At 34.7% G+C, this 12,347-nt stretch overlaps 1 pseudogene; it reads right to left on the bottom strand.

The window, feature by feature from the left end:
- Positions 1–6,487: 6,487 nt before the first annotated feature.
- On the bottom strand, positions 6,488–6,649 carry LOC104852546 (annotated as a pseudogene).
- Positions 6,650–12,347: the final 5,698 nt, after the last annotated feature.

The raw sequence follows: 12,347 nt of genomic DNA, 5'->3' as shown, positions 1-12,347 counted from the left end.
AAAAACAACTAAAACATCCCCAAATTTTTTAAATGGCAGCATATGAACTATGATTTCTTAATCATTTGCTTTTTACTGGATATCTAAGATATCTTCAACTTCTTCATACATGTTCCTTATTTAAAATACAGAAAATCAAGAAGAATACATCTAAAATTCCATACAGCTGTAATCCCACATGAAATAACAAGTGTTAGACTTCTGTTATCTTTCTTCTAATGTTTCCTTTGTACATGTGGCTCTCCTTTCTCCGGAAATTGACTTATTTCCATGTGTGATGAAAGGTACGAGTTTCTCCCAGGAAATTAATACACACACTGAAATTTGCATAGAATTTCAGAGTTCAAGGGACATCTATAGCTCAGCAGAAATGCCCCACAGAATGAGGGACTTTCATTTCTGCATCGGTTCTGGATTCCCAGGCTGTGCTGGGCCTGTGCAGATTCAGTAAGCTTTGTTGAGTTCAGAGAAGGCATGAGGCAGGGAGTGGGGACCCAGACAGAGCCCCTGTGAATGGATACTGTGGACTTGAGTCAGAGCTGGCCACTGCTTCATGGCACAAGTACAAAGCAAAGGGAATGAAATGGTTACAAGAGTTTGTCCCAGTGAGTTTTGAGATTGAACCTAGGGTCTCATGCATGCTAGGCATGTGCTATACCACCGAACAACTCTTGTTTCTTATATAACATTACATTTTGTTTTCTGTATCACTACACACTCTCAAAATGGGGGTTTTAATAACTGCATAAGATTTCATAGTATTATATAATATATAATTTATGTTTATTAAAATTATATTTATTGTACATAAAATTACTCTGACATAATCCTGCATTTCTAATTACTTCTCTTAGATAAATTTTTACAAATGAAATGCCTTTTCTTCTTTTTTCTTCCTTCCTTCCTTTTCTTCCCTCCCCACCTTCCTTTCTTCCCTTTTTCTCCCTTCCTTCATTCTTTCCCTTTTGTGCATATTCTTGTTTTCCTCAAGAAAAATGTTTATACTTCAACCAGCAGAAGTAACTGTTACTGAATCTCATCATTCCCTTTATAAAACAAATATTTACTGAAATTTGTAATGTACCAAATACATTATACTTTAAGTTACAGAAATTTGATAGAAAATATGGTATCTTGTAAATTGCATTTAAAAATTGAGATTAATCATTTTTAAAGTTTATTAACAAGAACATTTTGTCTTGTGTTAAAATATTTTTAAATTTATGTGTTAGTGTTTTCTTAGTACAGTAGCTGAACTTTGTGGTTGGTGTTTTCTGGTTAGCAAAATTTTACATTTTTAGATAGTAGAGATTTTTTTCACTTCATGATTTTATCCAACTTTTGTTTAGAAAGTACATTATCATTTGGAGATCTGTTTTTAGCATTAACTATTTTTTCTTTCTCCTTTTTCTGTTTTAAAAGATTTTTTAAAAAATTACTTAGACCACTTAGATTTTAATTTTATGTAAGATATGAAATGAGGAACATTTTCCCCCTAAATATTCCCCTCAAAATTATTTTCCTGTTGTTTCTGGGACTAATTTTATCATATCTTAAATTTTTATGTTTATGTTTCTGGCATTTCCAAGCTTTGAAAGATATTCTTCTAGTATTTTGATTAGAAAAACTTTAAACTTCCATGTTAGTTTGGAAAAGAATTGACTTCCAAGCCTGTATGAGGCCGTGAATTCAAACTCCTGCACCAGGGGCAAGGAGAAAACCTGACCTTATGATATTCAGGACTCCCATCTGGACACAGGATGCCTCTCTGGTGCTTTCTAGCCTCTTCATCTGCATCAACATTTCCAGTTAGGACTAGAGGTTTTGTTTTTGTGGCTGTTATGATACACACACATTCTAAGCAATTGTTCCTGGGTCAGGGCATGGTATTTAATTTTTTTAGTTTTTTTTGGAATAGTGCTGGTAGTGAGGATTTGATAAAATGTGATTGTAGATTTCCTCTGACGGACAGGTCTTGAGCTCAGACCATTGTGGGCTCAAATTCCATCATGAAACTTGTTAGTTGTATGATCCTGGCCAAATTACTTCAGCTTAGTTTTCTCACAGTTTGTTGAGCTTTCAGTCTGTAGTCTGCTGACCTCAGGGTAGGACACATGGAAGAGGAACATGAAGTGGAAAAGGTACTCTCCTCAAGGCAGCCAGAAAGCAAAGAATCTTTTTCACTTTCTTTGTATATTTTCAAAATTTTATCTACATCTTCCTTTTACTTCACACCTATTATCTATATTTTGCTGTAGCTAATTTGTTGTTTGACTCATTGATTGAATTTTTCAATTCCTTTTATTGTATTTTTCACTTTTGGAAGTTTTATTTAACTTCTAATTTGCCTAGTCATTTTGATTGTGTTTTTATTGATGACTTTAAATATAATAATAATAATTGATTTATTTTTTACTCTTTAGTCTGCTAATATATGAGGTTTGTAGGGGTCTAAACTTCTTGTTTGTAGTTTTTCTCATGATGACTTTTTTCCTAGTGTGTTTGGTATTATGAATTCATAGAATTTGTTGAATTCAATTTATAGAATCATGGAAATCTAAATTAGGGTTACTTTATTCTAAAAAATTTTTAAAGATTTTGTATTTTGTATTTTGGTGGTGGGGCTTTGAACCTAGGGCTTTGTACATGCTAAGTGGGTACTTTACCACTGAGCTATATCCCTCTAAAATATATTTTGCTTGCTTCTTATAAGAGTCAGAAATGTTATAAATGTGGGACTACTTCATCCCTATTAAGAAAATTCAGTTAATTATTGGGATCTCCATTGTTTTGGTAGCTCTCATTTTTGGACAGGCTCCTCATTCTGCTACCAATATTAGAGTTGGTTCTGGCATTTAATTACAATAAAATCTCTACTTTAACACTGACTAAGCTCTCATACTTTAAGTTTCATATTACTGTGTCACTATTTTACTCTTGGAAGTTTGCTTTACTAAATTGAATGCCTAGAAAAGCTTTAAAAGAACTATACTTGTATTTTATCCAGGATCTCATTGTATGTAGCAGGAAAGCTCTTTGGAGTATCTACTCTGCTATTTTTCTGGAAACAAACTTTCCATATAGTAGCTTCATTAGAAGATTGTTTGTATAATGTATCAAATTCCAAAAACTTATTTATTTTGATTATGAATGTATTAAATTTGCAAATTAATAAAGAAAACTAATGTTTTTTCTGCTTATATTTTTTCTATTTAATGCTTCCTTTATGTCTCTCATGTTTTTATGCTTTTTTTCATTAATTCTTATATGTTTCTTATCAAGTTTATGATTGGATGTTTTTGGGTTGGTTGTTTTTTGTGGTGGTTGTCACAATTGTGGCTTTATTATTGTATGTAATAAAACTTTTTATTTTGCACATTAATTTTATAACCAACCATCTTACTGAAGTTTCTTATGTTTCTAAAAATCTTCAGTTGATTTTCTTAGCTTCTCCAGTATTTAACCATATGATCTGCAAAGATAATATTTTTAAAAATTAGCACCTTTTATTTTGTACTTTTGTCTGTATGCTTTGTCTAGATTCATTATGAATCTATATGTTCTTGCACTAAAATATTCCAAGATAAAAGGTACATATGCAGCATATGCTGAAACTATAAATAAAAGAATTAAGTTCATCTATACGCTGATGTTTAAGTATTTTAGATTCTGTTATAGGGACATATTATGGCAATAATAATTGATTTTATACTTGTTTTGGTTTTGGACATAGCTTCTAAGTGATTAAATTAATGTCATCTGAATTTTATCTCTAGAGAGACTCCTGGGTTGGGTTCTCAAAAAGGATCCTTGGGCTGAGGATTTAGCTCAGTGGTGCCGCCACCTGCCTCACAAGCACAAGGTCCTGAGGTCGATCCCCAGTACCAAAACCAACCCCCTTTTTTTTTTTCAAAAAGGATCCTAAGCCCTCCTCAAAAATGCACTGTGTCAAATAATTTTAATATTTGAAGTAATGTTTAAATGTTTCTTAAGCACTGCAAAAATATTTGTCAATCTCCAAGAGCACTTTTACCTAACTCTGTGTAGTTATTTTCTCCAGGGTTATATATTTCCTCAACCTCTAATTTTTATTTCCCAACTCTCTCATCATCTTTGATTTTATAAACTGTCTCTAAAATTCTTTTTTTCTGAGATTATAAAATTTACTGTAGGCTCAAAGTTAGTCTTATGAACATCTACCTGGTGTAAAGAGGGATACTTAAAAATTGCCACATATTGCCTTCCAGCTATACATGCTACAGTTTTGTTTGCATTTTTAACAGTTTTACTGAATTACACAAATTTTTTAATAAAGTTATGATAATTTTTTCTCTAACTCCATTTTAGTTCTGCTTGCACAGAGCCTGTGTTCAATCAGAAGTCATCTAAGCTAAGCCTTATTTTTTTATTTAGGTAGTGTCATTAAAAAGTATTTACAAACTCCAAAGTTTACTTAAATAAAAAAATTTTAAACTAGCATACAGCTTTGTTTCTTTCATGTTTGGTATTCAAATTGCTATCTTTAATAAACATTGATAGTATCCGAATCAGGTATGATTGAGAAAAACTAAAAGGGATAATTACTTCATTAAATAAAATTACTAACATTTTAAATGATCCCAACAGACTGTAATGATGGACTGATCTCCAATAAGGTGCAATTTCATAAGCTTAAATAATTTTCAGTTTAGGTTCAAAAATTAAATAAACAACTAAATAATAGTTATTAGATGCAACGTATGTAGAAAAATCTTAGAGGCTTTATTTTATGCTATAGTTGATGCAAGTCTACAGGGATTTGTGATCTAAAAATTCAATATTAATCTATATTAATAGTGTTTATGAAAAGTAATGATACTATTTTATTGTGGTTGAAATACTCCTTGAATGTAGAATTCAGTTTGGGGGTGATACAAGCCAAATTGGAGCATGACAAAAGAAAACATGCAAATGTGAGGAAATTCCACGTATATAAGGAATTTTGAAGGAAACAGAATGTTTATCCTGGAAGTTAGACAGAAAGTAGACCATAATTTGTTTTTTTCACATACTTTTAGTACTGTAGCATAAGAGAGAGGTGAAATTAATTTTGTGTGACTTTAGAAAATAGGATAGAAATGGTTTAAAAACTTGAAAGAAGTAGATTTCAGAAAAAGTAATTTTGGAAAATAAAATTTTCTACCTGCATGTTAGTTCCTTGTCGCTAGAAGTATTCAAATAAAGTCTATAGGATATTCTAAGATTTTTATGAAGAATTCAAGTGTTTATAAAGGGTTTTAGTAGAATATAGTTCATCATTTTAACCTTTAGATTCCTCAACATTTCATTGCTAAAATTTTTAAAATATTTACTGATACTACATAATTTTTGAAGGCTTTGCATTGGGAAAGCAGCATAGATGTTGGAGTGATTGTCCTGGTTCTCTAATCTAATAGCTTTGTGACCTTGGTCAATTACTTAACTTCTGTGCCAGTTAAACTGAATTGTCAACTTTACTGAGTTAAGAGACTCCTGGAAAGATAAGTGGACCATGTAGCTACTGAAAGTGCTGAATGTGCTGTTAGGAGGTGGGGCCCAGCTGGAAGATCATTAGATCATGAGGGAGTGCCTTTGAAGCATGTGTCTCTGATGAAGAGCTACTCCCCTGTGCAATTTCTTCCCAGCCATGATGAAGTGAGCAACTTTGACCGCTGAAGTCCTTCTGCTATCATGTTACTGCCTTGGAGCCAATCAGTCATGAAATATCTGAAACCATGTGCCAAATTAACCAGTTTCTCCTTTAAATTGCTGCTATCAGTTTTTTGTTTGTTTGTTTGTTTGTCCCACCATTGGGAAAGCTGAACAATACAATTGCCATTTGGAGATCTTACCTTGCCAGAAACAATGTGTTTCCTCATTTGTAAAAAGAGGTTAACTGTGCTGGCTTAATGACTTATATTTAATGACTTAATATTTGTAAAGTGTTTAGAACAGTAACTCCCACAATGTAGGCCTATAAAAGTGCAATTTAAAAAATGAGAATTTGGGGCTACCCACTTTCTGTCTAAAAGAGACAGAAGCTATCTTTCCCTTTATAAATTCTTCCTACTCAACCGCCATTGTTCCTAGAATTCATTCTTCAATTTTAGAGAACTTGAACTCTGTGTTTCAGACAACCAGCAGGTTGGGAGTTAAAATATTTCCCTTATATCATTTGGAAGGCCATAGATCATACAACCTACATCATTTAGAGGTCTTCCACCAAGATAATTGGACAGAGGTAAGAGTTTGCCTTTGTTTCATAGATTCTGGCTTTTGTTTCATAGTCTCTCGACTGTGGCTTGTTTAGGTATCATCTTAAATTTTATATCTTACATCTTGCAACTGTGTATGCCTCAAGTTTTTTTTTTTTGAAAGCTTTTAAATTTTATATACAAAGAGTTAGCATGTCTCTTCCACTGAGTGGATGTCCTGGATAATGTCTTGGATACTGTCCATTGAAGATCACTTAATCCAACTTGATGAAGCTGATATCCTTTGCATACTGATGGCAGCACATGTTTAGGCTGTATTTCTAGATCAGGCCCTGTTGGTTTGAGCAGACACAACAAGAGTGAGAGCCCTGGCCAAATTTCCTTGGGTGGCTCCAGTAGAGAAGCTGGTGACCCATGTTGCTTCCAGAGGTACAAGGAGGCAAAGCTCAAATTTTCTTCTGAGCATTGTCTTTTGTTAAAATTACATTTTATCCCTGTTTTGCATGTTGTATTTAGACCTCCCTCATTGTGGAAGTTTCTGAATCATTAGCATTCTTTGTTTTGTTAGACAACAGTGCTAGGGGAAAAGTAGTGTAAGAGTAATACCTACTGCACTTTAATGGTAACTACAAGTAAATTTTAAAATGCTATGAAATGGGTCTTTTTATAAAATCTAGTTTATATTTAAGAAATATACATATCTTTTAATAAATTTCAGGAGCCCCATCCACCAGTTAAAAATTGATAGGTCGGTGGCCATTCTTAAGATTTGGGGGACAGGTTGCACTAAGATATTCCAGTTCAGTCCTTCTCTATACTCTAGAGAAAATGTGGGGCCTGTTCTGCCTCAGTTTTCTTTCAGGCCTGATCTTTAACCCAGGAGCAAGCTGTGCAAGTAATTCACCTTCAGCAAGAGAAGAAAACACCTCCTTTTCTGGTCTCATTTCTTATCTTTTCCTGTCACTTTGCACTTTTCTTAGAGAGGCATATAAAATTAGAGGAAAGAAGGATCTCTAAAATAGCCCCAATCTTTTCCAACTAAGGACCTTTAGGCTGAGCCACAGTTGCATCCTCCAGAAAGTGAGCATTTTGTTAACACCAAAGACAGGGAAGTCATCTTAGGTGAGGAATACATTTAGTTTAAGGGAGAAAACCCAACCTTCTCTCTCTCTCCCCCTTCTAGGTCTGGTTTTCATCATTTATATATAGGGGAGGAAAATACCTTCAATAAGGAGTTGTGGATTTTAAACCTTTACTGTAAACTTGTAAAATGGTAAGTAATGATTTGGGGGAGGTAGGTGGCTTAGGCATTTATCTGGGCCCTTTCTCTCTTCTAGTAAGTTAGAAACTCCCCCTAAACTTTTCTCCAACTCACTGGGAGTTAACTTTAGAACCACCTTGTTGTCAGTCTGCCCCTCCCTCCAGGAAGCCAGGCTGAGGCAGCTTGCAACAGTCTGTCTTTCCCGAAGGGAAATAGCAATCATCTAGCAATTTACACTTGGGGTTTTTTTAATGTGCTAACTTGAATAAAAAGGAATTTTAGCCAGCCTTTCTCTTCATTTAATGTGCACACAGGAAACTGAAAAATGTGCCTTTACTAATATGTGACTTGTGGCTGTTAGGCAATGAGTATAAGTTTAACCTGTGAAGCTTCAGAGACATAAAATTTTAGCTTAAAGCTTGAATAAAGCATAGCCTTGGCTTGCTGCTAAGAAAGGTTGCCTAGATAATCAGATAGTTAACACAGATGCCTTCAAGGCTTCTTTGTGGACAAAATTCCTCCAAGCTAGTTTTTTACTTCTAGAGGTGATCTCCTTTGCAGAATGAAAAGTGCTGCCTTTTAATATGTCTCCCTCAACCCCCTCCCCACCTCTTTTCTTGGATTGAAAAGCAATAGTTGCCAGGGATTTAGCTTAGTGGTGCCACCTCCTGCCTTGTAAACTCAAAGTACTGAGTTCAATCCCCAGTACCAAATAACAATAATAATGATAATGATGATGATGATGATGATGATAATAATAATAATAATTTAAAAAGCAATGATTTAGGTCTCCTGGTTACTGGCTTTGCTAGCAACGCTTCTTTCTTTAAATATGATTGTTACACCTGAAATTAATTAAAACCCATGCTTTTAAAATGCCTGCTGGAAGAAGATGTCAGAAAATGGAAAGATATCCCTTGTTCTTGGATAGGAAGAACGAATATAGTGAAAATGGCCATACTTCCAAAATTGTTATACAGGTTTAATGCAATCTCAATCAAAATTCCAACAGCATAGCTTACAGAATTAGAAGAAAAATCCTAAAATTCATTTGGAACCAGAAAAGACCTAGAATAGCAAAGGTAATTCGTAGCAATAAAGGCAAGGGCAGGGGGGAGTATCGCAATCTCTAAGCTACTGTGATAAAAACAGCATGATACTGGAAAAAGAACAGCCTGGAGGATCAATGGAACAGACTAGAGGATGAAAAAACAACTCCAGTCATACTCAGATACCTTGCCTTTGACAAAGGAGCCAAAAACATTCCATGGAAGAAATATAGCCTCTTTAATAAGTGGTGCTGGGGAAACTGGTTTTCCACAAGCTGAAGATTGAAACTAGACACAAATCTTTCACCATGCACTAATTTAAAATTGAGATGGGGCTGGGGATTTAGCTCAGCGGTTCGGCCTGCCTTGCAAGTACAAGGACCCGAGTTCAATCCCTGGTACCAAAAAAAAAAAAAAAAATTTGAGATGGATCAAAGATCTAAATATTAAAACAGGAAAACTAAATATGCTGGAAGAGAAAATAGGTAGAACACTTGAGAACATAGGAGCAGTCAAAGACTTCAAGAACAGAATCGCATGGGAAATACTACAAAGAATCAACAACTGGACCTCATCTTATTAAAAAGCTTTAACACAGCAAGAGAAACCACCATCAGAGTAAAGAGACAACTCACACCATGGGAAAATTTTTTTACCAGTTATTCATCAGATAAAGGACTATTATCTAGTATATATAAAGAACTCAAAAAATCAGACCCTCCCAAATTTAAAGACTCAATCCAAAAGTGGGCATCTGAAATGAAAAGACACTTCTCAGATGAAGAATTATAAAGAGCAAATAAATTTATGAAAAAATGTTCAACATCACTGGTCATGTGAGAGGTGCAAATTAAAACCACACTGAGATTCCATCTCACTCCAGAAAGAATGGCTGCTATCAAGAAATCAACCAATGTGGGGAGAAAATAACCCTTCTCCACTTTTGGTGGAAGTGCAGACTGGTGCAATCACTGTGAAAATCAGTGTAGATATTTCTCAAAGAGCTGGGATTAGAGGTCCCATTTGACCCAGCTATTCCCCTGATGGGTGTCTTCCCAAAAGATTTAAAAGCATCATACCACAGCACTATATGTATACCCATGTTTATAGTGGAACAGTTTGTAATAGCTAAATCCTAGAAACAGCCCAAATGCCCATCAACTGGTGAATGGATAAAGATGCGTTTTTTTTTAATAGAATGGAATACTACTCAGCCACAATAAATGATAAACTAGAGGCATTTATAGCTAAATAGATGCATATTAAAGCCACATTCTTAAATGAAATAAATAGGACACACACTTGTAAATACCAAATAGTTTCTCTGGTGTGAGAAACTGCAAGAGTAAATGAGGACCAAAATGTATAATAGATAATACAAAATAGAAGGAAAAGGTCCAAAAGGGGAGGGGAATTAGGGAGGGACTAGAGCGGAGGAAGGAAAAGGAAGGAAAGGAAAAGGAGGAAGGGAAGGAAGGAAAAATGGAAACAAAGTTTTTGTAAATAGGGGAGGGTAGAGGGGTGGAAGGGAGAAAGGGGAATGGGGAAAAAACAAGAACCTAGGTATATTATGTACCGGTACAAATTCCCAATGATGAATGTGACCATAAAGTATACTTAAAATGTACCAATAAACTTAATGGAATAAAAAAATGAACAAGACATTCCTAGGAAACTTTATGAGTTTAATAACAGTTTTAAACAGAAATAGGTATTAAAAATAGGCACAACCCCAGGTTCCAGAGGACTGCCTCTCTTGTCATGATTTCTCTCAAGAACATCTTGCTAGGCTGACCACTATTATCAGAGATATGATAAATGAGGCTCTAAAAAAAGAAAGACCTAAAGCTAAGTGTGGTCTACGGCTTCATAGACAACATGGAGAAAACTGTCATAGGTAGACATCTGTAGCAGGACAGATTAGAGCCCTGACAGGCCTTCTTCCACCACTGTTTAGAATACATACTTAGCTCCAATGAGTGCTGCTTGGTCTCTTTTGACCTGATTTACAGTGCATAAAGAAATAGTTAAAATTACCTTTTAACAGTCTGCCCCTCTATAGGGAACAGTTACATGTGGCTATCAAAACAGCAGTTTTGGCTCTCAGCTGCAACTATCCCACAAATATGGCTATCAAAGCAATAATTAAAAGCCTGCACAGATAGATATTCCAATCAGATAAATCATCAGCCTGAGGCCCATCTTAAAAACCGTCTTTGCTTTCAGAGGTGTAAAAGGTTTTTTTCCTTTTCATTCATATGACAAGAAATTTATTAATTGACCTACAAAAAAGTTCTGACTAGTCTTATTATAGTTACAAACACAAAAACTGTAAAAAAGGCTATTATAATATGATTTAGACAAATACATCTGAGAGTACTCTGGTTTTATAAAAAAATTCACTTAGATGTGTTTGTCTGTCTGTACAATTTATCTAACTTCTGTTTTGTTTGAGCTCAACAATTTTTTTGCCTTTTTGGATTTTTCAAATATTTGCCTATAACTTAAATTGGCTTATAGGTAAATATCATTAGAGTTAAAGATTTGCTTCCCCCACCTTACCAGCTGGTTGAAATGATGTCAAGACAAATTCAATACATATTGTTGTGTGTGTGTATATAAGAATCTTTCATTTGTCAAGAATAATGTGTTAATTGTTACAATTTGTTTCTCACAGATCATTTAAAAATTTGCTAAGATAATTAAATGGGGACCCTTAGACTTAAGGAAACTCTGGACAGGACTCCCCTTGATGAAAAAAGGAGCAGCTGCCTGGAAATATTTTCCAGTCTTTGTCCACTAGTGGGACTCCAATAATTTCCATAGCCTTATAGGAGACTCACTCTAATAAATGCCTTCTGGGTGTATGTCTTCTAAGGTATTTTTTATGGTAATAATCTTTTTCAACTCAGGTATCTGCCTTTCTGCCTGTCTCTTGTACTCCAACTGCTTATGATAAGAAGTACATGTCAAGCCAACATGAGAACACCAATTAAATAATAGCTTTTTAATGTGATGCATGTGTTATGTGTGTCACTACACTAAGGATGCTCAGGCACCAAACAATCCAAACAATGTCAGACACTAAAAATTAGAGGCTAAACATTATAAACTAGTAAGGCATATTTATAGGCTGGCACATTCTCCTTACATGGCATCCTATTAGAGAATAACAATTTAGCTGAGGTTTTTTTGTGTCATTTAAAGTCTTGTGATCAGATGGAGATGTTTGACTAAAATGCTATACTATACTAAGATAGACATTTAAGTGTATTGTAAAAATAATGTCATCATGACTGTCTTGTTAAAATACTATTTGTGGCCTTTGATCTCAAGTTTTTTCTGTAGAACAATATAACTATTGCCTGTTATTCTACAGAGATTCAACTATGAGAACAACCATGGTCAATAAGAAATAATGGTCCTCTGGCTGTACTTTATATCCAGAAAAATTATAATAGTTAAGTTTACTGCCCCCATTGCAATACTAATGTCACTGATTTCTTCTGGATGTTCAACAAGTGAAGTTTGGAGACCAAAACTAGAAAAGTAACTGGGCTAAAAGGACAGCTAACATTTTGGTCCTAGCCCTCCAAGGTCAATGAGGACCCAGGACATGAAGGAACCTTTCCTACAGGATCCTACAACTTTGGTGAGTTACCCAACCTCCCAAGCAGGGAGACTGCTAGACCACAGAGGACAAAAATCAATAGATATACAGTATTCCAAAGGAGGGTCACAAAAGAGAAAAAAGTCTCCCAAGCTTTCACTGAAAGGAACATGGTCAAGCAAGGCTGTGACCCA

Source organism: Fukomys damarensis, unplaced genomic scaffold, assembly GCF_012274545.1.
Source record: "Fukomys damarensis isolate Sample0158 unplaced genomic scaffold, DMR_v1.0_HiC HiC_scaffold_23, whole genome shotgun sequence".
In the NCBI taxonomy this organism is placed as follows: Eukaryota; Metazoa; Chordata; class Mammalia; order Rodentia; family Bathyergidae; genus Fukomys; species Fukomys damarensis.
The sequence above is the reverse complement of the archived record's forward strand: the minus strand, read 5'-3'. Positions and strand labels throughout refer to the sequence as shown.